This window comes from Cebus imitator, unplaced genomic scaffold (genome assembly GCF_001604975.1).
Source record: "Cebus imitator isolate Cc_AM_T3 unplaced genomic scaffold, Cebus_imitator-1.0 Scaffold22, whole genome shotgun sequence".
NCBI classification, from domain to species: domain Eukaryota; kingdom Metazoa; phylum Chordata; class Mammalia; order Primates; family Cebidae; genus Cebus; species Cebus imitator.
Window position 1 is genome coordinate 3,061,224 of NW_016107337.1, and position 23,730 is coordinate 3,084,953.

Consider the following 23,730-nt stretch of genomic DNA (forward strand, 5'->3'; position numbering starts at 1 on the left):
GGAATGTAAATTAGTTCAGCCACTGTGGAAAACAGGTTGGAGCTTTCTCAAAGAACTTAAAACAGGACTGCCATTCAACCCAGCCTCTCACTACTTGGTATATATCCAAAAAATAAATAAATCATTCTGCCAAAAAGATACCTGCATTCATATGTTCATAGCAGCACTATTCACAATAGCAAAGACCTAGGTGCCCATCAACAGTGGATTGAATGAAGAAAATATAGTATATATAAGCCACAGAATACTCTGTAGTCATTTAAAGAAACAATGCAATCATGTCCTTTACAGCAACATGGATGCAGGTGGAAGCCTTTACCCTAAGCAAATTAAGGCAAAAACAGAAAACCAAATATTACATGTTCTCACTTAATGGGAGCTAAACATCGGGTACCCATGGATATGAAGATGACAACAGTAGTCACAGTCACCAGGACTACCAGAGGGTGTAGTTATGGAAGGGACAAGATTTTAAAAGCGACTATTGTATACTATGCTAACTACTTGGGTGATGGAATCAATTGTACCCCAAAACTCAGATCATGCAATCTACCCATGTAACAAAATTGCACAAGAACCACTTAAATCTAAAATAAAAGTTAACATTTTAAAAATGACAAAGGTAAAATAAAAAGAAATAATGTGTCAATATCCAAATAAATTTTATTTCAAGAATACAGTGCTGATACATAATTGGTAAATATATTCAATCATTTGCTGTATTAATATGACAAATGAAGTATACCTTATATTCAACCTGATAAGTTTTAAAAGATATTTTATAAAATTTAGCATCTATTCTTGATTTTATAAAGGAAAAATAAAGTCCTATATATTAAAATTATTTCATACACACATGCATTGATATAAAAAACCGAAATATTTTGAAAGATGAAATTCTAATCACACATCAGGTCTAGTTAAGGATATGTACTATAATAGTTTATTTTTTGATATTTCTGAAAATATGACTTTAGGAAATAGACAAGAACAAAATCTAAGGTATATTATTATCAATAAGAAAGAAGGCAAAGTATCATCATCTTCACATATGAAAATCAAAGTAATCATACAGAGAATTTTATGTTTTCTCCCAGATTATGTGAATATTTTAAAAAATTGTATTTTACTATGGTAAACAGTGCCACAATGAACATATGTGTGCATGTCTCTTTATAATAGAATGATTTATAATCCTTTGCATATATACCCAGGAATGGGCTTGCTGGGTCAAATGGAATTTCTATTTCTAGATCTTTGAGGAATCGCCACACTGTCTTCCACAATGATTGAACTAATTTACACTCCCACCAACAGTGTAAAAGCATTTATATTTCTCCACATCCTCTCCAGGATCTGTTGTTTCCAGCTTTTTAAATTATTGCTATTCTAACTGACATGAGATGGTATCTCAATGTGGTTTTGATTTGCATTTCTCTGACCAGTGATGAGGAGCATTTTTCCATGTGTTTGTTGATCCCATAAATGTCTTCTTTTGAAAAATGTCTGTTGATATCCTTCGCATACTTTTTGATGGGGTTGTTTTTTTCTTTTAAATTTGTTTTAGTTCTTGTAGATTCTGGATATTAGCCCTTTGTCAGATGGGTAGATTGCAAAAACTTTTTCCCCTTCTGTTGGTTGGCAGTTCACTCCAATGATTGTTTCTTTTGCTGTGCAGAAGCTCTTAAGTTTAATTAGATTCCATTTGTCTATTTTGGCTTTTGTTGCCATTGCTTTTAGTATTTTAGTCATGAAGTCCTTGCCTATGCCTATGTCCTCAATGGTATTGCCTAGGGTTTTTATGGTGTTAGGTCTTATATCTAAATCTTTAATTAATCTGGAATTAATTTTTGTATAAGGTGTAAGTAAGGGGTCCTGTTTAATCTTTCAGCACATGGCTAGCCAGTTTTCCCAACACTGTTTATCAAACAGGGTGTCCTTTCCCCATTGCTTGTTTTTGTTACATTTGTCACAGATCAGATGGTTGGAGATGTGAGGTTTTACTTCTGAGTTCTCTGTTCTGTTCCATTGGTCTATATCTCTGTTTTGGTACCAGTACCATGCTGTTTTGATTGATGTAGCCCTGTAGTATAGTTTGAATTCAGGTATCCTGATGCCACCAGCTGTGTTCTTTTTGCTTAGGATTGTCTTGGCTATGTGGGCTCTTTTTTGTTTCCATATGAAGTTTAAGGCGGTTTCTTCCAGTGCTATGTAGGATGCCCATGGTAGATTGATGGGGATAGCATTGAATCTATAAACGACTTTGGGCAGTATGGCCATTTTCACAATATTGATTCTTCCTATTCATAAGCATGGAATGTTTTTTTTTATCTGTTTGTGTCCTCTTTTATTTCCTTGAACAGTGGTTTGTAGTTCTCCTTGAAAATGTCCTTCATGTCCTTTGTTAGTTGTATTCCTGGGTATCTTATTCTCTTTGTGGCAATTGTGAATGGGAGTTCACTCATGATTTGGCTTTGTTTGTCTGTTATTGGTTTGTAGGAATGCTTGTGAATTTTGCACATTTATTTTGTATCCTGAGAATTTGTTGAAGTTGCTTATCATTTTAAGGAGATTTTGAGCTGAGATGACAGGGTCTTCTAAATATACAATCATGCCATCTGCAAATAGAGACAATTTGACTTCCTCTTTTTCTAACTGAATGCCTTTTATTTCTTTTTCTTGCCTGATTGCTCAGCAAACTGACACAAGAACAGAAAAACAAACATGGCATATTCTCTCATATGTGGGTGTTGAACAATGAGAACACATGGACACAGAGAGGGGAACATCACACACAGGGGCCTGTTGAGGGTGGGGGGCTATGGGAAGGGTAGCTGTCGGGTGGGGAGATTGGGGAGGGATAACATTGGGAGAAATACCTAATGTAGGTGACAGGGGATGGAGACAGGAAACCACCATGGTATGTGTATACTTATGTAACAATCCTGTAAGATCTGCACATATACTCCAGAACTTAAAGTGTAATAAAAAATTGTATTTTAATTTGTTTATTCAAGTTTTTATTTTTCCTCTTTACAGTATATTGAGATTTGTTTATTGAAGTTTTTATTTTCCCTCTTTACAGTAAATTTCTGGTAATACTAGAAATTACAATATAATTTCTTCTCAAATTGTGCTTCAAAATATTAGATTAGTACAAAAGTAATTATAGTTTTGTAATTAAAATTAATGGCAAAAACCATTATATAATATATAAAACCAATTTATGTGAAATGTAGAAACCTCACAATGATATAAAGCCATTTTGCATTCCAAGAGAATTTTATGTTGGAATTGTCATAGGTGTTACATTTTCGTAATCTATAAATCCCACAAGAAAATGTTACATATATGCTTTTCTTTAAACATTAATACAAATTTAAAAGAAATTAAGAGAGAAAGTGGACTTAAATGTTTACTCAGATATTTACTATATTTAATGATCTTCATTCCTCTTGGAGGTCTAAATTTTCATCTGAAATTATTTCCCTTCAGCCTGAAGAACTTTCTTTACCAGTTTTTGTAGTACACATCTATGAATGACAGTTGTTCTAGTCTGATTTTATCAAAAAAAAGTTTATATTGTACTTCAGGTTTGATGAATATTTTCACTGGATATAGATTTCTGGCTTGCCAGTTGTTTTCTTTCGGCATTTCTAGGGGTTGGACCATTGTCTTCTGCCTCAACTATTTATTTATTTGTTTTTATTTTTGTTTGTTTTGAGATGGAGCCTTGCTCTGTCACCCAGCCTGGAGTACAGTGGTGCGATCTTGGCTCACTGCAACCTCCACCTCCCGGGTTCAAACAATTCTCCTGCCTCAGCCTCCCGAGTAGCTGGGATTACAGATGTGCACCACCACACCCAGCTAATTTTTGTATTTTTAGTAGAGATGGGGATTCACCATGTTGGTCAATCTAGTCTCAAACTCCTGACCTCAGGACATCTGGCTTGCCTCAGCCTCCCAAAGTGTTGGGGTTACAGGCATAAGCCATGAGGCCCGGCTTGCCTCAACTATTTCTGATGATAAATTTATGCTCATTTAATTCATTGTTCATTATAGTAAACTATTCTTTTCTCTTTCTAGCTGCTTTCAATATTTTCGTTAAATTTTGATTGTCAGCAGTTTGTCTACAATTCACCAGCTATAATTGTCTTCTATTTACCCTCTTTGGGTTCTCTGGGCTTCTAGAATTTATAATTCCATATGCTATACTAAATTGGGAAGTCTCTGGCCCTTATATATCAATTTTTTCTCATACTATTTTTTTAGGTATTGCATCTAAGATTTGCATCTAAGAAAGAGTGGCTTGAATAGTCTTTTTAAAAAAAGACTATACACATATACTTTTTAAAAGACTATATATTTTCCACATTTTGTATTAGGTTATGATAGTGCCATAAATGCATTGAAGATTAATTGCTATTTTTTATTCTCTAGAAAATTGTATATAGGCTGAAGTTAGTTTTACTTGAAAGAATTCATCAATGAAGCCATCAGGACCTGGATATTTCTTTGAATGAAAGCTTTATACCTAAACTTAAATATTCTAAGGAGAACACATTTCTTTTCAGATATTCTGCTTCTTCTATTGAATATTGTAGTATATTTTAACTTTTTGTTTGTAAAACACTTTTGATTTATTCCAATATTTTATGTTTATAGGGATAAGGTCCTTCATAACATATTCTTATTAACTTGTAGCATTTATAGAAATTGAAGTAATGTCCTCTTTTCATTCTTGATATTCATAATAGTACTTTTTCTTTATTTTTTGTGCCAGAAACTTATCGATTCCAATTTTGTTTATGAAGAACCAATGTTTAGTTTTGTTGATTCCTTTCATAATTGTATGTTAGTGTTTTTCATACTAATTTCTGGTTTTGTCTTAACTTTGCATTTTTTTCTCTCACTTTCATTTGGGGTTAATTTGCTATTCTTAGAGGATTGATTTCTAATTTTTAAATTATTGATTTGTATCTTAATATTATATCAGAGAACATATACAATTTTAATTAAAAAACTCTTGAATTTAGTTAATATTTTCTTTAAAACAGCCCGTTATACAATTACTTTTGATAAAAGCTCCCTGTGTACTTTAGCAGAAAAACAAGCCTATGAATTTAGTGTCATATTCTGGACAAAACAATTAGGTAATTTTGTTTATGATGCCATAATTACTGCTAATCAGAGCTTATATTCAGGGCAACTTGAATCTATGTCTCCTGGGATGTAGTCCTCAACCTTTGCTCAAACACTACTACTTATTTTAATTTTGCCTCAGTTTCTTCCTTTAGTCTGACATTTCCTTAACACTGGAACCTTAGAATGCTTCAACTATAACTACCTCCCTGACCCATTTTGTTATGCTTGTTGCATAATTTGATTCCTCCTGTATTTAAAACTCTACAAGTCACTCTATTTGAATACATATTTAAAATTTGGTTGCATATTCTTTAATCACATTTTCCTGTTCTAATATTGTATAATTTCTATATGGAGAATATACACCAACACAACCTGACGTCTAACATGTGTTGCTTTAAATGTGTTTATTATTATTAATTTTGAGATGTTAGGAATTTAGAAACCCACCTTAGGTAAACTAAATCAGATTCTTATTCTGAGGCATTGACCATCTCCTACACTAAATAAGCATAAACAGATAAATGGCAAAGGCCTAAAACAAATAAAGGCACACCCCAGGCTGTTGCTTTCACTTGCAGCTTTTTCTTTTGTTTCTGTACTCATCATTGTCTCACTGTATAGTCTCCCTTGCTGATTTGTTTCTCTTTGTATAAAATACAAGTAATGAAGACCATGGGATAAATTTGCCATTTTTAATCATATCTTCCTGATTAACATATCAAAACTCCTGTGACCGTCTCTTCAGGAATTTCTTTGTTTAAAATGCACTGTGACTTCAAAATTGTACATATTTTCCCTCTACCTCAAGTATTGAGTAGCTGCTGGTCACATTTTCATTATTCGTATCTATGGATGGAAACTGTAGGTGCTATTAATGTGGCAGCAAAAAGAATACAACAGAATCTTCCACACAGTAAGTGTCTAGTACACATACTCAATTGAATGAAAAATGTTTAGGTATATCAGCCCCTGGTTAATAGAAGACTTTAAAAGGTGGTAAACAGCAATGACTTTGCATCGTAATGTTCAAAACCTTGTTTGATTTCCATTGACAGTAAAATTGAATCAGAATTTGAATCCACGCATTATGATGCCAAAGTCATTGCTCTTTACCATCTTTTAAAGTTTTCTGTTAAGAAACTATTACAGAAATGTTTCAGGTCTTATTTACCCACACAATCCATTTTGGAAGAAAAGTTGTATTTAACACTCAGCTGATTAAATTAAACTATATTTTAAGTGCTTTGTATATAGATATAACTTTAATCTTAACTTACACTACTTACATATATATTCTTCTTTTGGAAAATACATGAGTAAAATTAAATGATATATTTAAGAGACAATGTTACAGATGAGAAATCCTATTAACCAGTTAGAGTTTCTTCTCTTTCTAACCCATACATTCATCTTCTTCCCTTTATTGAAATCTCTATATTTCATAAAATATTAAATAATTATGTATTTAAACTATTCTACAGAATGTATTTCACTTTCTATTTTCAGCTATAATCTTAAATTATATTAAATCATTCCTCTTTTAATGGCTATTTCTTCTCAATTTTAGATTATATTCCTTTCTCCTCTGCCATTTATATCTCTAGTCTTTTATTTCTAGTTAAAAAATAACTTATTTTCTTAATCAGTTAACACCCTTTTCCTAGCATGCTTTTCCTTTTATTAAAGATAGCTGTGTAATGTAATTCTGATCATCCCTGTTATTTTAAAGTGGGCTTAACTTTTAGGAGCTGTTTATCTCACTGGGCTAAGCACATAATTACAAAATATATAAATAAAGTTCCTAGGTGTGGTAGAAAAATATTACCTTTTTAGCTGATTCTTCAACACAAAAAATAAGTCTGAATCAGAAGTATATGGAAAGAGATAATCCAACATTTTGAGAGTGTTTAATTTCGAAAGGGTGAACTGGCAATAGCAAAGGATAGTAATAAAAGTACATCATGGCCTTTTGCTTCAGGAAATGTGTAGATAAAATGCCTCAGATGGGAGACTACATATTTATAAGGCTCATAAGGAAGCATAGTGTATTAGTGCATTGAGATGTGGACTTAGGTGTAGAAAGAAGACAGGGTAGCCAAAACAAACGTTTAAACACTTACAGGGCAAATAACAGCAAGATTGAGAGCTTGTGATAGAACAATTTGCTTTCTTAAATTTGGCTACCTGTGAAGGGAAATAGAAGCTAAGTGAGAGTTTTCTGTGTGGGAGATGCTAGAAACAGGTAAAAGCTACAGAAATTAAGGAATTCTAAAATTGCATATTTAAGTCATATAACTGAATAAAGCAATATTTTGAATTCTTGAATTAGAAATTGAGTGTTTAGGTTATTCTTCAAAACATTGTCGCGATGCTTACAGAGTGAGAAATGCCTGAAAAATCTCTAACAAAAGATGAATACAAGGATGTTTTACAAAACAAAACAAGAACTAACATAATTGAACTCTTAGTATGGTTAAACAACACTTCCCACAAATACAACCATGTGAAAAACTGAGAAACTGGCAGCCATGTCTTTATGTTTATTTCTAACCACAATTAGTAAAGTACAGTAGTAGAAAAGTTAATTAGAGGTAAATTCTATTGAAAATATCCTCTGTAAAACCATTAAAACATATATAAATACAAACATATGAAATGTATGCATATATAATATTTATTTTAATGTGATAATTTCAGCCTATGAAAGAGCAAGTTCTAAGGGTTGATGTAAAAACCAGACTATTAATGAACAGATTTTGATTTTAACAGAAAAAGGTAATACTTTTTTAAAGAAATATTAGTATTTCTTATTGTTTTTCCTAATAAATTTTGATTCAAACTTATAATTATTATATGTAGCATTTAGCATGGCCACTATTCTGAAGTTAATTCAGATCACAAGATTTTTATAATGATCCAATAAATTTCTGAGAGTTTATAACCATATATATATATATATATATATATATACACACACACACACACACACACACATATATGTATATTAGGATTGTGTATTTACCTAATATGAGGCTTGATCACAGGATTAAAATATTTGTATAAACACACAAGTAACTATACAAGAGAGGTTAATAACACAGCAAATGAAAGATCAAAGAGATTTAGAAACATTATTCTGGTAAAAAAGGCAAAGTGTATTGCAAATTAGGGCAAAGCTTAGTTATAATCACAGTTGTATTTCCAGACTCCAGGACCTTATCTGGTATTAACAAGGCACTCAATGAACANAAAAAAAAAAAAAAAAAAAAAAAAACAGAAGAAAATATATATAACATAAATACCCAAATACTTTAGGGTAAATCAAATACTTGATTGAATTATATAAAATTATTGATACTTGCATTGATCTATAAATATAACAATTTTATATGGTTCAGGCTATAGAAGGAATATATGCAAATAGTATGACTAAGCTTATATTGAGGAAAATATTAAATCTGTGAATCCACTGAGCAATGAACTTGAATTTTTTCTGATTTTATTCATGACCTGAAGTTCATTGGTATAAATATATGCCACAGCAAATTATAAGTTTCTTATTTTCTATATTTTTTCAGAAACTATCAAAACATCTTTTAAAAATCACTTGACACTATGTTCCTATCTATCCTGAAACTTGAATGTGATCAGGGTAGCTGAACTGGACCTATTAATTGGTGTAGCTGAAAAAAACAAGTATATTGATTGTGTTTCCATAAAATACCTAAATAAATAGATGTTTCAATTTTCTATTATTATTAATAATTATTATTGTTAGAATAGCATGACTGGAACTAGTTCAACTAAAATGCACATGGGTAACTGTCAATGCACAAGGCAATTGAATATCCTGTGGAACATTACAGCAGCATCCCATCTTTGCTTCCAAACCTGACAGATGCTTTGGATTAAATTACTAGATACTAACTCTGGATTTAAATTTATGCTTTGTATTTCTGAATTAAGTTATTTTACTGCCCCTGGCAGAAAGACAGAGTCATGTGCTTTAGTGAAACAAAAATTACTATAGAGAGTATAGCTAAAAACAAAGCAGTTGCCCTGGACCACAATAATAACTTTATATATTTATCACTGGATTTTAAACTTCCACAATGTATAACTAGGGTAAGAGACAGCTTCTTGAGAATTTTCTGGCACATAGGTGATAATCATTAAAAACTGGAAATACTTTGGACAGTAGAGATAGAGAATATTTTTAGGAGATGCTTAATGGGAATGCTTTGGTAAGAATTCCTAAATGTAAGTTGTTAGAGATTTTCTCAGTTAAAAACAAAACATAAGAAAAAGAAACATAGAAACAAAAATCTGTATATACCTGAATATCAGTTAAGATTGATTTATACTTAAATAACGGAAAGGAAAAACAACAGTGGCTTAAACAACAGAGGTGGAAGTAGGCAATCAACTGATCACACAACCACTTTTTGTATTTTTGCTTATTTAACATGTTGGTTGTCATACCTGTACTCGTGGTCATAAAAAGATTTCTTCATATCAGCCATCATATTTGCATTTCTGGCAGGAAGAAATGAAAAAAGTAAAAAGACACGGGGTAAAGGCTCATGCCATAAGCTTGTTTCTCTGAATGAGGTACACAAAGTTATTTTCAAGCAATGCCACAAATCAGATTTAGTTTATATTTCTTTAGCAATATTTGAGTTACAAAGACACTGGTCCAATACTGAGGAAAGAAAATAAAAGTAACTATGTAAGATCTGGTGATCTATTTCTCTAATATTGAGAATTGGTTTTGTTATATTAATCGTATTCTGGATAATCATATCTTAAAATGTTCAAAACACTAGCTAAGTTCTCACATTGTTCAACTTAAAATGTCTGATTTTAATAATAGCTTCATTACTGTTTGACAGCGGAAACATCACATATTTTCTCTTAGCCTTGATCTCCCAACCAATAAAATTGAAAAGCAAATAATTCCTTTTCTGTATAGCTCAGAGATTTTTTATAAAAACCAAATGAATTTACAGATTTATAATTATAAAGATCTATTAAAAAACAAAGTGTTCAGAAATCATTAGTGAATGACATATTAAATATATGATGATGCTAAGAGTTCAAAATATCTTTTAACAATCAGGTAGATGATTTACCTTGTTTTAATTATGCAGAAAATATCATCTCACCAAAAGTTGTGACAATATTTTATGAGTTTTTTCTTATTTAATTTCTTAAATAACATTATTTTTCAAGTATCATTTTGTTAAATGCAGCTCCTTAATTTAACATCAGTGCATACTATTAAAATAATTGTTTAAGTTATCAGCCTTTTTTCCCCTGATGTTTCAAGGCCAATTTTTGTAGCAAACAATATGGATATTGCCAGACATAAACAGAAGCCCAACATCTATAAATCAACATTAATCACCACGGTTACTTCACTTTTGAAGGCAGTAGCAAGTATCACGTGAATATGTTGAAAACACTTCTTGAAATAGTTGTTTATTGACATTTTAATCCTTTTAAGTCTATTCTTGCTAAAAATTTACCAACATTCAAGATTCTAAGAAATTAGAGTAAAAACTTTCAAGAAAACTAATAAATTCATGTTTTGTAACTGCAGTCCTTTTTAATTAGGTTTCACATGAAATAATTAAGGTTTTGGGAAAATACAGGCTTTATTTTCAACCCCTACTAGTTTATGTTCTGTGACTGTTACATGAGCTCCCCTTCAACCACAAACAAAATCCCTAATTAATATTCATAAAAGAATATAATGTGAAGTGACATATTTTCCATAAAAATATAGTTCTTAATGACTTTTGTTTCATGCATTTGTTTCAGAATCTGATAAGTGATATTTTCTTCCTATAAATGTACATATACTTGTAACATTTAGGAAGTTATTTCAATTCAACAACTTCCAGACCCTAAAATCCTGTTATGTTCCTCCTAAGCTTCATGGATTCCGGAGGTTTTCTTATTGTTCATACAGAACCACTAATAAACATAAGGTTTCACCTGAATGAATAATTTAGGATCAGTGCTGTGCCTTCAAACAAGTTTGCCTTAGCACCAAAACTTTATGACAGCTTATTTGGAAACAGCTGAAATCAGTATGAATCCCTTCAGCTGATTTCTAGGCATACGTTCATTTATTCTTTCAAAGGATTTTAATCAAGTGTTTACTGTGTAATAGAGAAACATGAAAAGTTTACAAAAAATCAATTGGATATTATTTCAAGCCATTAAGTGGTGAAACACAATTAAGAGATATTGTGATAAAAGTCCTTAGGACCAAGTCCTCATTAAAACCATCAGAAATCTAATGAGCTCCTGAAGACTACTATACATATGACAGTGGCTAGAATATAAGTTGCAGTAGTTTTTTTTTTCAAATAATAGTTAAGTATATATAGGATATTAATCATGAAAGCATCTCAGCAGTAAGAAAAATGATGTGTTGAATTCCATATTTTGTTTAGAGTCTAACTGAAAATTGAAGTTAAATCAGAATTTCTAGATTTATATTCATCATGAATAAGGGAAAACTTTCTGCAAATATCTTATAAATGGAAGCAGTCAAGGTTCATGTAGCTCTATTATTAAACTCTTTATTTGGCAGAACATTTCAGCCAATTTCAATTCATGCTGTTAAATTTCTGTGCTTGTCTCCTATAAGCCTATACTTTCGTTTAAGAAACAACCCAATAATTTTCAATATTCCAGAATCATTTGGCATAACAGCAGTTCTCCTATACTTGAACCAGTAAAATAAGCCTAATGGAGCCACCATTATTCAAGGAAGCTTGCCAGGTGTAGGGACAACATCCAAACATTTACATTAAATTAATAAAAAATAGACATTACTATTTTAAAATACAAGATTACATTCTTAGGTATGATCATATTTTTTTAAAATTACTAAAATGTGCAGGGGTATTTTTGAAATACTGTTCGTCTCATCAAACTGTTTATTCTAAAAAACTCTTGTACAAGTTGTTTCCTATGCTTATTTTTCCTGAGTTTATTTCTTCATTTAAATTTGAAGTTCTTATTTTAGTATTTATGTATATATGCAAAATTGACATGATGTCAGTGACAGTTTAGTTTAGGATTTTACAGGACACTGGATTTTTCCAGTCGTAGTGAGCAATAAGTATTTCTTCAAAAGACAGCCAACCTAACACACATTTATTATTCTCCTTTGTCTTTTAGATCACATGTACAAAGAATCAACCTGTTAAACCAATATTTTTCTCATAAGAAGAAAACTCATTGGCCTTCTCTCCCAAGTGTAATCAGTTACAAATTCACTTTCAATTTCATGGCTTCAATTACTAGGCAGTTATTCCTGCTGCAGCTGTGTAACATAGCAACTGAGGTTAATTTCTATATCTTAGGTGAAAGTGTACCTTCCCCCGAAGGGGGGAGAATTGCAGAGATGTAAAAAATTTTGATTTTGATAGGTAAAAATCAGAGCACTGGTTCTTGTAGAGGGACGCCCATGTAAGAATTTGTTAATGAATGAGCTTGTGCTGTTATCCTGTTATCCTATCTCAAAGAAACAATTTTAAGTTTGGTCTGAACTTTTGCGAATTCAAGGATACGTTGATCCGAGGTGTGGGATCCTGAGTACCAACCAGTAGCTGCGATCTCTGTTCTGTTTGTATGCATGATGGCTATATCTTTTTATAAATAATTTTATCATATATTTATTGACATACTGTTTATAATGAGATAAATAAAATTATGGATAAATGCCTATGATTAGAAAATACATCCGTGAAAAGAAACATCTTTTTCCCTGATTAGAAAATGGAGCAAATGAATAATATATCCAGTTGTTTTGATGTTTTCAATGTTTCATTATGATGCTGCATAGTCTACTTTGATTATATTACTTTCAATTCTTTTTTTTTTTCCCATTTACAGGGAAAATGTGGCACATATACTTTCAATTCTTTCATTGCTGTAGTTCAAACTCCATGAAAAAATATAATTCCAATTTTTAGAATGCTAGTGAAGAAAATAATGAGGTGATACTTATCCATTGGTTATGTAGTAACGAAAATCACTCTGATAATCCAGCTTGTTCTTTTTTATCCTGGTATTTAAAAAATCATAGCCTGTATTAATTTTTAAATTTAATAAAGTTAAATTTGATCTGCAAACCAGAGAACAGGTGCATTGGGATCTCATAAAATACTGCTTAAAGCTGTGATTACCTGACATGAAAGAAGTTAACAATTATTTTTTTCAATTTTTATTAAAAATGTGCCATTATAACTTATTTTTCAATCATATGCATTTTGAGGGCACAAAAATTAAATAGACAATTTAACAACATTCAAAACAATACATTCTTATCAATGAAACACAACTTCTATCCTTAAGTGGAGAAAATGTTTATGATTCAAATTTAGTTTTTAATTGTACTTCCCTTAGGCGTTTCTAGGCATTAAAATATAAAGACTGCTTGGTTAGCAATTATTATTCTCACTATCAAGTCGAGTTTGTGACAAAAGTCAGTCCTTTATCTTCATTGTGCAAGCAATGCCAGAGAATAGCAAGGAGATTTTTTATTCACTAGTATGTCTCATGCTGCAAGTGGCTGGTGGGATTGTAAGGTACAGCGGGAAGAGTATTTTTAAATAACACTTTAACCCCTACCCCCACTTGAGTACTTTCACTTTCTGCTTCTGTCTTTCTTGCTTTCAGTAGCCACTTCACACTCACCACGCTATCGTCTCTTATTTTCTATTTAAATGTAGTGTTTTCACTTTGAGACAAAACTGCTGCTGAAGGAGAAAAGAAAACTAACTTAAATTGGCATTCATAATGGAACGAGTACAATATTAAGTGACTTGAAATAATGTATCTCATTCTATTAGTTAAAAAGCTCTATAAATTATGTAACACTGCCTCCATTTCACAGACAAGAAAGTTCATTGCCACATACATTAAAATCAAAAAGGAAATAGGTATAATTGTGAGTTAAAAATAAAATTCTTGTTTCTTGTATGCACACAACTGAGATTTGATGATTACTGGGATGATATTAATTTGCTATGGCTATGGAGCAGACTACCACAAACTTTTTATATTAAAACAACATACATTTATTATTTCATAGTTCCCATTGATCCAAAGTCTGAGCAAGGCTTATCAGGTCCCCCATTTGAATAGGCTGAAATCAAGGTGTTAGCTGACTCAAGTTCCTTTCTAGAGTACTAAGACTCACATCATGTTGGCAGAATTGAGATACAGGCAGGTGTGGAACTGAGGTCCCTATTTTCTTACTGGCTGTTGATTAGGGATTGCTTTCAGGTTTTAAAGGCTGCCACGAGTTCCTTGTCCCATGGCCCTCTCACAGTACCTCTCACAACATGACAGCTTACTTCATCAAGGCCAGCTAGAAAATTTTTTATTCCAGTCTGTTAAAACAGAGTTTTATATATGACCTGGTCAAGGAAGTGAAATTCATCACCTTTGATATGTAAAATTGGTATGGGCAAGTTGCAGATTCAATGTACACTCAAGGAAAGGGGAATATGAGCTTGACTTATTGGGGTCATCTTTGAATTCTGCCTACCACACTTTGCCCTCCGGCTCCCAAAACTTCATATGCCTACCACATGAAAAATAGATTCACCTCATCTTATGGTTTCCAAAAGTCTTATTCTTATCATATTAACTCAAAACCCAAATCTCATCATTTAAATATAAATCTCATTATCTCATCATTTCAAATTCTAAAACTTTCTTATCTGGAGTTTTCTTACTGTGATCCATTCAATAAGCCTGGGCACACTTGATTTTCATCTGCAGACCTAAGAAATGAAAAAGACACTTTACCTATGCTTAAAACACTCAATTTATAATGTGGGAACAGATATAGGTGAGATATATTTAGTAAGTAGAGGCATTCTTCTTCAAACTGGGGTGAAATGAAAGTCAGAAATTGTTTGCTTATTGCAGCCTGAAATTTATTGCTTCTGGTTCCTTCTTCTGGACTCGGGGTTATACTTTCTGAGTCATCCTTCTTTCTCATAAAAAGCAGTACATGTTTGCATCTTAATAGCTTTAACAGTCCACCTCGTGATAGAAGTTGAATTTTATTTAATTTTATACTGATTTTATCTTAATTTTATATACTTTGCCCTTTTAGTCAAGGGTTTCAGCTAAAATTAATTTCGTAACTACTTTGTAAGTATTCCCTGAATTTCACTGTTGTTAACTTCAGTAGACAAAACCCATATCCACAAATCTTTTCAATATAATATATTTTCTTTCTCTTCTTCATAAATGGTTGAGGTAGAGCATTCTTAAACTTTCTAAAGATCCTCTTATTTTGGTTAAGATCTCAAGAACCTCTTAATCCATTGAAGAGAAATTTAATGTGATTGAATAATCAGATATTTGGATCCTACCGATATTTTAGCAAAAATTTTACATTTACACTTTTTGGTTTCTCTTTGTCACCTTTCCAGCAGCAATGTTTAACTTTTAGTGTTTTTTTTTTTTTTTTTTTTTTTTATTTATAGATAGGCAGATAATTTTCAAAATTATCCAGTTCTTGTTGCCTTTTGTTCAAGAGTTCTTTCTTCAATCTATCATTACATTCTACAGTAAAAAGCAAGAAGAAACCAGACGGCACCTTCAACATTTTCCTTGGAATTTTTTTAGCCATATGTGTGGATTCATTGCTTAAAAGTTTTACTTTTTACACAATTACAAGATAAGGTTTTGCTAAGATTTCTGCCACTACATAACAAGGATCCCTTTCTCCAGTTTTCAGTAATGTGCTTGTTTCTCACTTCCTTCTGAGCCTTCACCAGCAGCATCTTCAAACTTCAACTTCATACATTATCTGTTTGTGTCCAAATTCTTCCAGCCTCCACTGATTGCCCTGTTACAAAACCACTTAAATTTTTATAGTTACTTATTACAGTAGCACTCCATTTCTAAATACAAAATCTGTATCAGACAAGTTCAAGTGTGTATATATATATATATATATATCCCCCCACACACACACATATATATATATAAATACACATATACATACATATTGAATTTGAATGTTGGACCTAGAGCTTGACTTGTCTTGTCTCTGGGAGCTTGAGCTTTTAGTCAAGGGGTGTTGTATGTGCAAAGCCAGCAAAGGTGATGTTGGCATCTGTTATATTTGTTATGTATAGACTAAAGCACTAAAACCTAGCTGGTACATTTCAGGGCCCAATTAAAGCTAGTGAAATCTAAGTTTCCAGTAGTCCAAGGTTTTTCCCAGATGAGGATGATAGAATTTCTGTTGCTAATAGGCTTTAAATCACATAACCTGATTTGGGTGTATGCTGATAATAAGGTATCAAGTTGTTTGGCAATTAAAATATCTGTAGCTGAGATTGGAGCTCCAGGACTAGCCTATAGCCATATCCTACAATTTGACAATCACTAAGTGCCCTAAGCCTCACTTGTCCATTTGGTGGTAACTGGCAAGCCATTGATGTCTTTGGAATGCAGGGTTTGTATTAACAGAACTCATGTGGGCCTCAGCATTTACCATGTTTGACTGAAACAATGGCTTACTTGAAGAGTTTGGCCCTCTGATCACAAACCATTGAAAACACCCAAACCAATAATAACAAGACCAACAGTCAATAGAATGATGTGCAGCTGCACTTGACAGGCTTTTGTTGTCTGATAATGATTTTTTGCTAGCATGTATTATTATCAAGGAGGGATTGTTTGGTTTTGTTACTCTGGGATATGATGGTGATTCAATTATTATCTCCAAATGTGATTTTAATTTATTAACTGGAGTTTTCTATCTCCTTTCTTTGTATTCCATGTTGTCTGTAAAAGTGGCCCTAGAGAACTAATTTTAATATCCTGGATACAATAAGAGGCACAGCTGAGATTAATTATTCATCACTTATAACTCAAATAATGAGGAAGGTTTTACATGAACAAGTTTAGGCTCAAATGAGTCCCATACTGGATGAGCAGGTGCCTGACTCATTTATGGACAGTCTGTGGTTAACTGGTCCCAGGAGAGGATATGTACTTCATCTGGCCTCCAACTTTATGTAATGGGAGCAGGATCAAAAATATTTAAAGATAAAGGAGACATTAGTAAAAAACCTCATATCATAATGAGTCTTTCCGGGAAAGCATAGTATATGGCCAGCAATTTTTGCTCTAACAGTGTATATAGAATGAAGGTGAGATGAGGTTTCTTGCATTAGAAAGTCATGTCAACCTGTGGTCATCACGTGTGGTCCAGAGACTCCAGGAGGCAGGAAAGGAAGTTTTTAAAGCCTCTAAAGTAAAGAAGTCTCTGGAGACCCTAGAGGGAGTGCCTGGCAATTTTAATTAGGACGAATTTTAGAGCCTTTTATAAAGAGAGTGCCCCATTTAAATAAGGCTGATTTGTAAGTAGCAGCATCAGTGAGATTAGGTAAAATTTGTAAATGAAGAATATCTTGCCTTCATAACCTAGACCATACTAAAGATCTTAGGTTAGTATGCCCTTAAGGAGTATCTCAAATGACCCTCCTTGCAGGAGGATCTCATCAATGTTATACCAATGGTATACCATCATTGTTATACCATATCTGTACTCCTGGTGAAAGGTAAATGCAACCAAGATCTTATTTGCAACGATAATTATGATGACAAAACTGTTGAGTGACTCCATGAGTTGTCTAGTAAATATGTACTGTGTCCTATTGAAGGTAGAGATAAACTGTGGCTGAGAGGCTGTTTTTGAAGTAGGCACTGAATAGAACATATTAGCCTATTCTATAATAGCAAAATATTTACTGGTTGTTGATTAGGTGAAGTTAGTTATTATTATAATAATGGGTAGTGAATATGGGGGACTTAATGGAGAAAACCATAGAATTAAGGTGGTAGTAATCTACTGTAAAGCACCACTTATTCCTTCTAGATTTTAGAACGGGCAAAATTGGACTATCAAATGACAAAGCAGTAGAGATAATTATCCATTTATTGATAATGTCTTACATAATAAGTTTTCATCTTTGAAGTTCCTGTTTTAACTTACATTGTGCCATATTCACTATTTTAACTGGGTGTCCATGAAGTCCCATTTTGTCAAGCAATTTTGTAAGTGCCAGAGACTTAATTTAATTCTAATTTATTACTCATTGTGTCAGAGTATATATGTGCACAAAGGCATATTTTAGGGCCTTATTCAAGGCTATAAAATGAAGCATACCTATATTTTCTCTATTTTATATTTTGTTACTCTCCTGTTTATAGAGAGTGTAATGTTTAAATTTAGTGGAACCCTCATATATAAGTGTAGTTTGAGCTCCAGTAGAGATTCCTGTCAACTTAGAATGGAGTTATATCCCAATAAACCCATTGTAAGTTGAAAATATTGTAAGCAGAAAAAGCATTTAGTACACTTGACCTGCCAAGCATCACAGCTTAGCCTAGCCAATGTTAAATGTTCTCAAAACATTTACATTAGCCTACATTTGGGTAAAAGCACTTAAAATTAAGCCTATTTTATGACAAAGTGTTAAATAATTTATTGACTACTGAAAGTGAAAAACAATGGTTCTAAAGATGCTCAAAGTATGGTTTCTACTGAATGCATATCACTTTCGTACCATAGTAAAGTAAAAAATTGTAAGTTTAACCATTGTAAATTGGTGACTGTCTTATGAAGTCAATAAAACTTTGCTAATTGGTGCATTTTAGCAAATGGTAAAGTTAATTCACAACCTATGTTTGACAGGAACAAAAACCAATAAGTGCCATTTTAACCTTTTTGTTCAATAAATTTGAACTAAATTTTGAATCTGTACTGGGATTAAATTATGAACTTTGGTTTCAATTTGATCAAATATGATTAAATAATCATGTATAATAATATATGTATAATTAATATATAAGATATACATAAGTAATATATGTATTATTTTATTAATATAGTAATGTAATATTGTATTATAAATTATAAATAATCATGTATAATAATATATGTATAATTAATATATAAGATATACATAAGTAATATATGTATTATTTTATTAATATAGTAATGTAATATTGTATTATATATATAATCAGATATATATAATCTGTTAAATATGTGTTATATATGTGTGTGTGATACACAGATTTTGTTTATTTACTTAATATTTTTCCTCTTGTATCCAGTGTTTTTTATTTTCCCACTTTTTTACGAATGAGGAGTGGGTATCAGGGATTATGCTACCAGAGGCCATAAGTGTGGGAGTGATTCCCTTTATCCTGATAATATTCATCATATTTTTAAGAGCCTCAAGCCAACATAGCATTAGGGTTAGGTACCTGCCTGGTGGCAATGATCATATGATTTAAGAACATTGGGATTATATAGGATTTGAATCAATGGCTTTTCTTTACCAAAGGAGATAGCTTGTGTTTTTCCTCAAAACTTGGAAGATTATATTTTTGTTGGTAACACAACCATAGGTTGCAGAGTGGTACAGCTGAAAATTGCTAGGCTACAACCCAGGGGCTGGTGAATCAAACTACTCTCTGCTATAGCTCTGCTTTTTCTGGTTTCAAGGCTTTCGGCTTTTGCCTCCATCCCATAATTCATACTGTGGACCTTCCAAATGATTACAGAAAAAGGATATGGGGAGCCCCAGACACCTGCCTACTAGGGTTCTCTATCTTAAGCCTTCCCAGTCCATTTCTAAGGATTCAGGGTTTGTGCTAAAAAGAGCTGCAGCCTCTCCTTGGGAAAGTGCAGTTAGCTACCTTGTTTCTTTGCATGCGGATATATGGTGGCACTTAATGAGGCCCAAGAATACTGTCTGCAGTCTTGTATGATTTAAGCAATTTGATAACTAGTTGCTGTTCTGGTGGGAAAAAGAGAAAGAAGGGCTGCAGGAATGAGAGAGTTGTTCTCTTGATGCAGAGGCCCCTTTTGGAGTAAACATTGAGCAATTGGCTTCCCAGGGTGCCGCCCATGATACTTCTAAGTGTCTGGAAGCAAGAAGTTTACTGGCAATAGTAGTCAGGAAAGCAGCCACAAAGGTGGCAGGTAATACCACAGTCTTTACATGGGCAACAAAATTATATGCTGCAGAGCCATTATTTCTCCCAACTAGGAGTCACATCTCTGTTCCCTTCATACAAGGCAGGCTGAGGCAAATGAGCTAATAAGTGATTAGCCCCTTATTCCCTCTACCCCTGCCCCCATCAAAAGGTCTAAGCTCTATGGCCACTGTCAAAACACATGGAAAATTGGGCCTTAGGGGATATGGCTCAAGCTCAATCTTACTTTGATTATTAAGGTGGCACTCACACCTAGGCCCTTTTGTTCTTAGAAAATTATCCCACTAAACTGTTTTGCTTTTATTATAATTATTGTGGAGTTTTCCACACTGAAGCAGCTAGGTAAGGCCAAGATAAGGCAAACATTGGCCCCACAACAGTAAGCACACTCAGCTAAAGCAAAGCTCTCCAACAGACAGGAAATCCATCCACCCAGCCACGGCAGTGGTTTGAACACATTTTTTCAGACAGGTGCGATCCCCTAAAGAAGATATCCAGGAGTCAGCAGTCATGGCCTAGCTACTGTACTGTTTTTTAAGGTTTAAAAAAGATATAATACCAGATGTTTTTTAAACGTTACAAAAAAATTTTAGTGGTAGGACACAACGCAATGACACTTGGCTATATGAAATGCAGAACTCTGTTACTTAAGGCTATGAGAAAAGACCCCACAGGTGGCTGTAAACTGTGCCAGGGTAATGGCAGCCTGGATCTTTAGTGGGTAACATGCATGGCAAAAAGGATGTGGATATCTAGATTTTACAGGGTCACTGTGGATTGGCCAATCTGAATAATTTTATTAGCCTCTGGCGTTTAGAAGCTATCCTCAGTTAGCTGGAAGCTGGCTCTCAAGTGATTAGGTTAGATGTATAGTGAGTGAGTTGGAGTGTGAGAGTTCCATAAGGGAAAGCATTCTCATGTCGATTTAATCAGCTATTCAAAAAGGGGAATTGATCAGTTTCTAGCCAAAGTCTCAAAATTGTGTTGAGATAGCATTTTAAAAAATGAAACAAACAAACAACAATCTATATTACAGGGGAATCATCACTGCTGATCCCATGAACATTAAAAGGACAATAAAGGAACACTATGAACAGTATACCCACAAATTTGGTAACTTTGGTAAAAGCAGCCAATTCCTTGAAAGCCACAAATTATAACTCACACAAAGATAAATGAAAAACCTATGTTAGTTTCTGAAATTAGATCAGTAATTAATAACCTTCCAAATAGAAATCACCAAGTCTAGATACATGGTGAACTCTACCAAAAATTTATGAAAAAAATAATGTCATCTTTTTACAGTCTGTTCAAGAAAACAGAATCTACCTCATTCTATAGGTCCATGATTACCCCAACATCTAAACCAGATTAAGATATTATTATAAGAAAGTTATAGATCAATGTCTCTCATGAGCATATATGTGAAAATTCTCAAAAACATACTAGCAAATCAAATTCAATGATATGTGAAATAAATTATATACCATAACCAACTGGGATGTATGTCAGCTATTCAAAGCTGGCTCAACATTCAGAAATCAACACTGTATTAGCAGGCTAAAACAGAAAAAGCAATATGAGCACATCAATTGGTTCAGGAAAGGCATTTGAAAAATCCTAAAATTATTAACAATAAAAATGCTCAGAAAACTAGAAATGGAAGGAACTTTTAAAAATTGATTTTAAAAAACCTGCATAAAGAGAGAAAGGAATGAAAGAAAAAAAGAGAAGATAATATACTACAGCTAAAATTGATCTACAAAATCTATACAGTTAGCATTATATTGATGGTGAGCATTTGGATGTTTTCCCACTAAGTTTGGGAAGAGGCAAGTATGCCCTGTCTCACCACAATTATTTGACATCATGCCAGAAGTCCTAGTTTGTGCATTATGGTAAGAAAATAATATAATAAATGGATGAATTTAAAAGGAAGAAATAAAATTGACTGTATTTACAAATGACAAGATTGTCTAAACATCAAACCCCAAGGGATTTACAAGAAAACTTATAGAGCTAATAAGCATTTATAGCAAATTTGCAGTATGCAAGGTCAATACATAAAATCCAATTATTTCCTTATACACCAGCCATGCAAAACTGAAATATAAAATTTAAAAAGATGGAAATGCAATTACATCAGTAATAATAAAAATGAAATGTTTTCATATAAATTTATCAAAGTATGTACATATGTGTCTACATTCAGACTCCATATTGTTGAGATGTCAGTTGTTCTCAGCTTGTCCTATGGAGTCAACACAATACTAAACAAAATCCCACCAGGGTTTTTTACACATATTGGGAATCTGATTCTGAAGCTGTTATGAAAAGGCAAAAAAATCTAGAATAGCCAGCACAATACTGAAAAAGAAGACAACAAAGATAAAGGACTCATACTACCTAATCACAAACTTTCCCATAAATCTACAATAATCAAGACAGAATGATATTGGTGAAAAAAACAGATACATAGATAAATGGAACAGATTGGAGAGTCAAGAAATATAACACAAATATAGTAATTGATACGATAAATGGAAAAAGGCAATCCAAGGAGAAAGAAGAATCACTTCAAATCACGGTGCTTGGACAATTAGAAATTCGTGTGAAACAAATAAATACATTAATAAATAAGTTAATAAACTTAATCACAGATCCCACACAAATATTAACTCAAAAGAAATCATACACTTAGATGTAAAATGAAAAATTATAAAATTCCTAAAAAACGTAAGAGAAAATCTACATAACTTTGAGTTTGGTGATAAATTTTTATATACAATGCCAAAAGCAAGTTCAATAAAGAAAACAGATGATAAGGTGAACTTAATGACAAATAAACAGTTTGCACTGTGAAAGACATTAGTGAAAGAATGAAAAGACAAGCCACCGATTGGGAGAAAATTATTTGCAAAATGTAAGTCTATTAAAGGACATATATCCAAAATATACAAAAAACTCTCACTAAGGTACAGAGTCTATTGTTGACTTTTTTTTTCCAATGTTAAAAAAAAAAGACCAATAATCTAACAGACACCTCATCAAGAAAAATACATAGGTGACAACAGGCTTTTTAAAAATACATTGCACATTTTCTTTTGTCATTAGGGAAATTCTAATTAAAATAACAATGAGAAACCACCACACACATATCAGCATGACTACAGTTTTCTAAAATTGACAACACTAATTGCTGGTAAAGAAGCAGAGCAACATGAACTTTCAATCATTGCTCATGTGAATGCAAAATTATACAGTCATTTGGGAAGACATTTTGACAGTTTCTTACAAAGCTAAACCATTTCTTACCATATGATGCAGCAACTGTGTTCCTAGGTATTTACAAAATAATTTGAAACCTTTGTCCTCACAAAATTTTGCACACAAATGTTTATAACAGCTTTATTCAGAACGCCCAAAACTGGAAACCACACAGATACCCTTCAATTGGTGAATGAATTAAAGGAAACCAGTTTTTTTCTTTCTTTCTTTTTTTTTTTTTTTTTATAC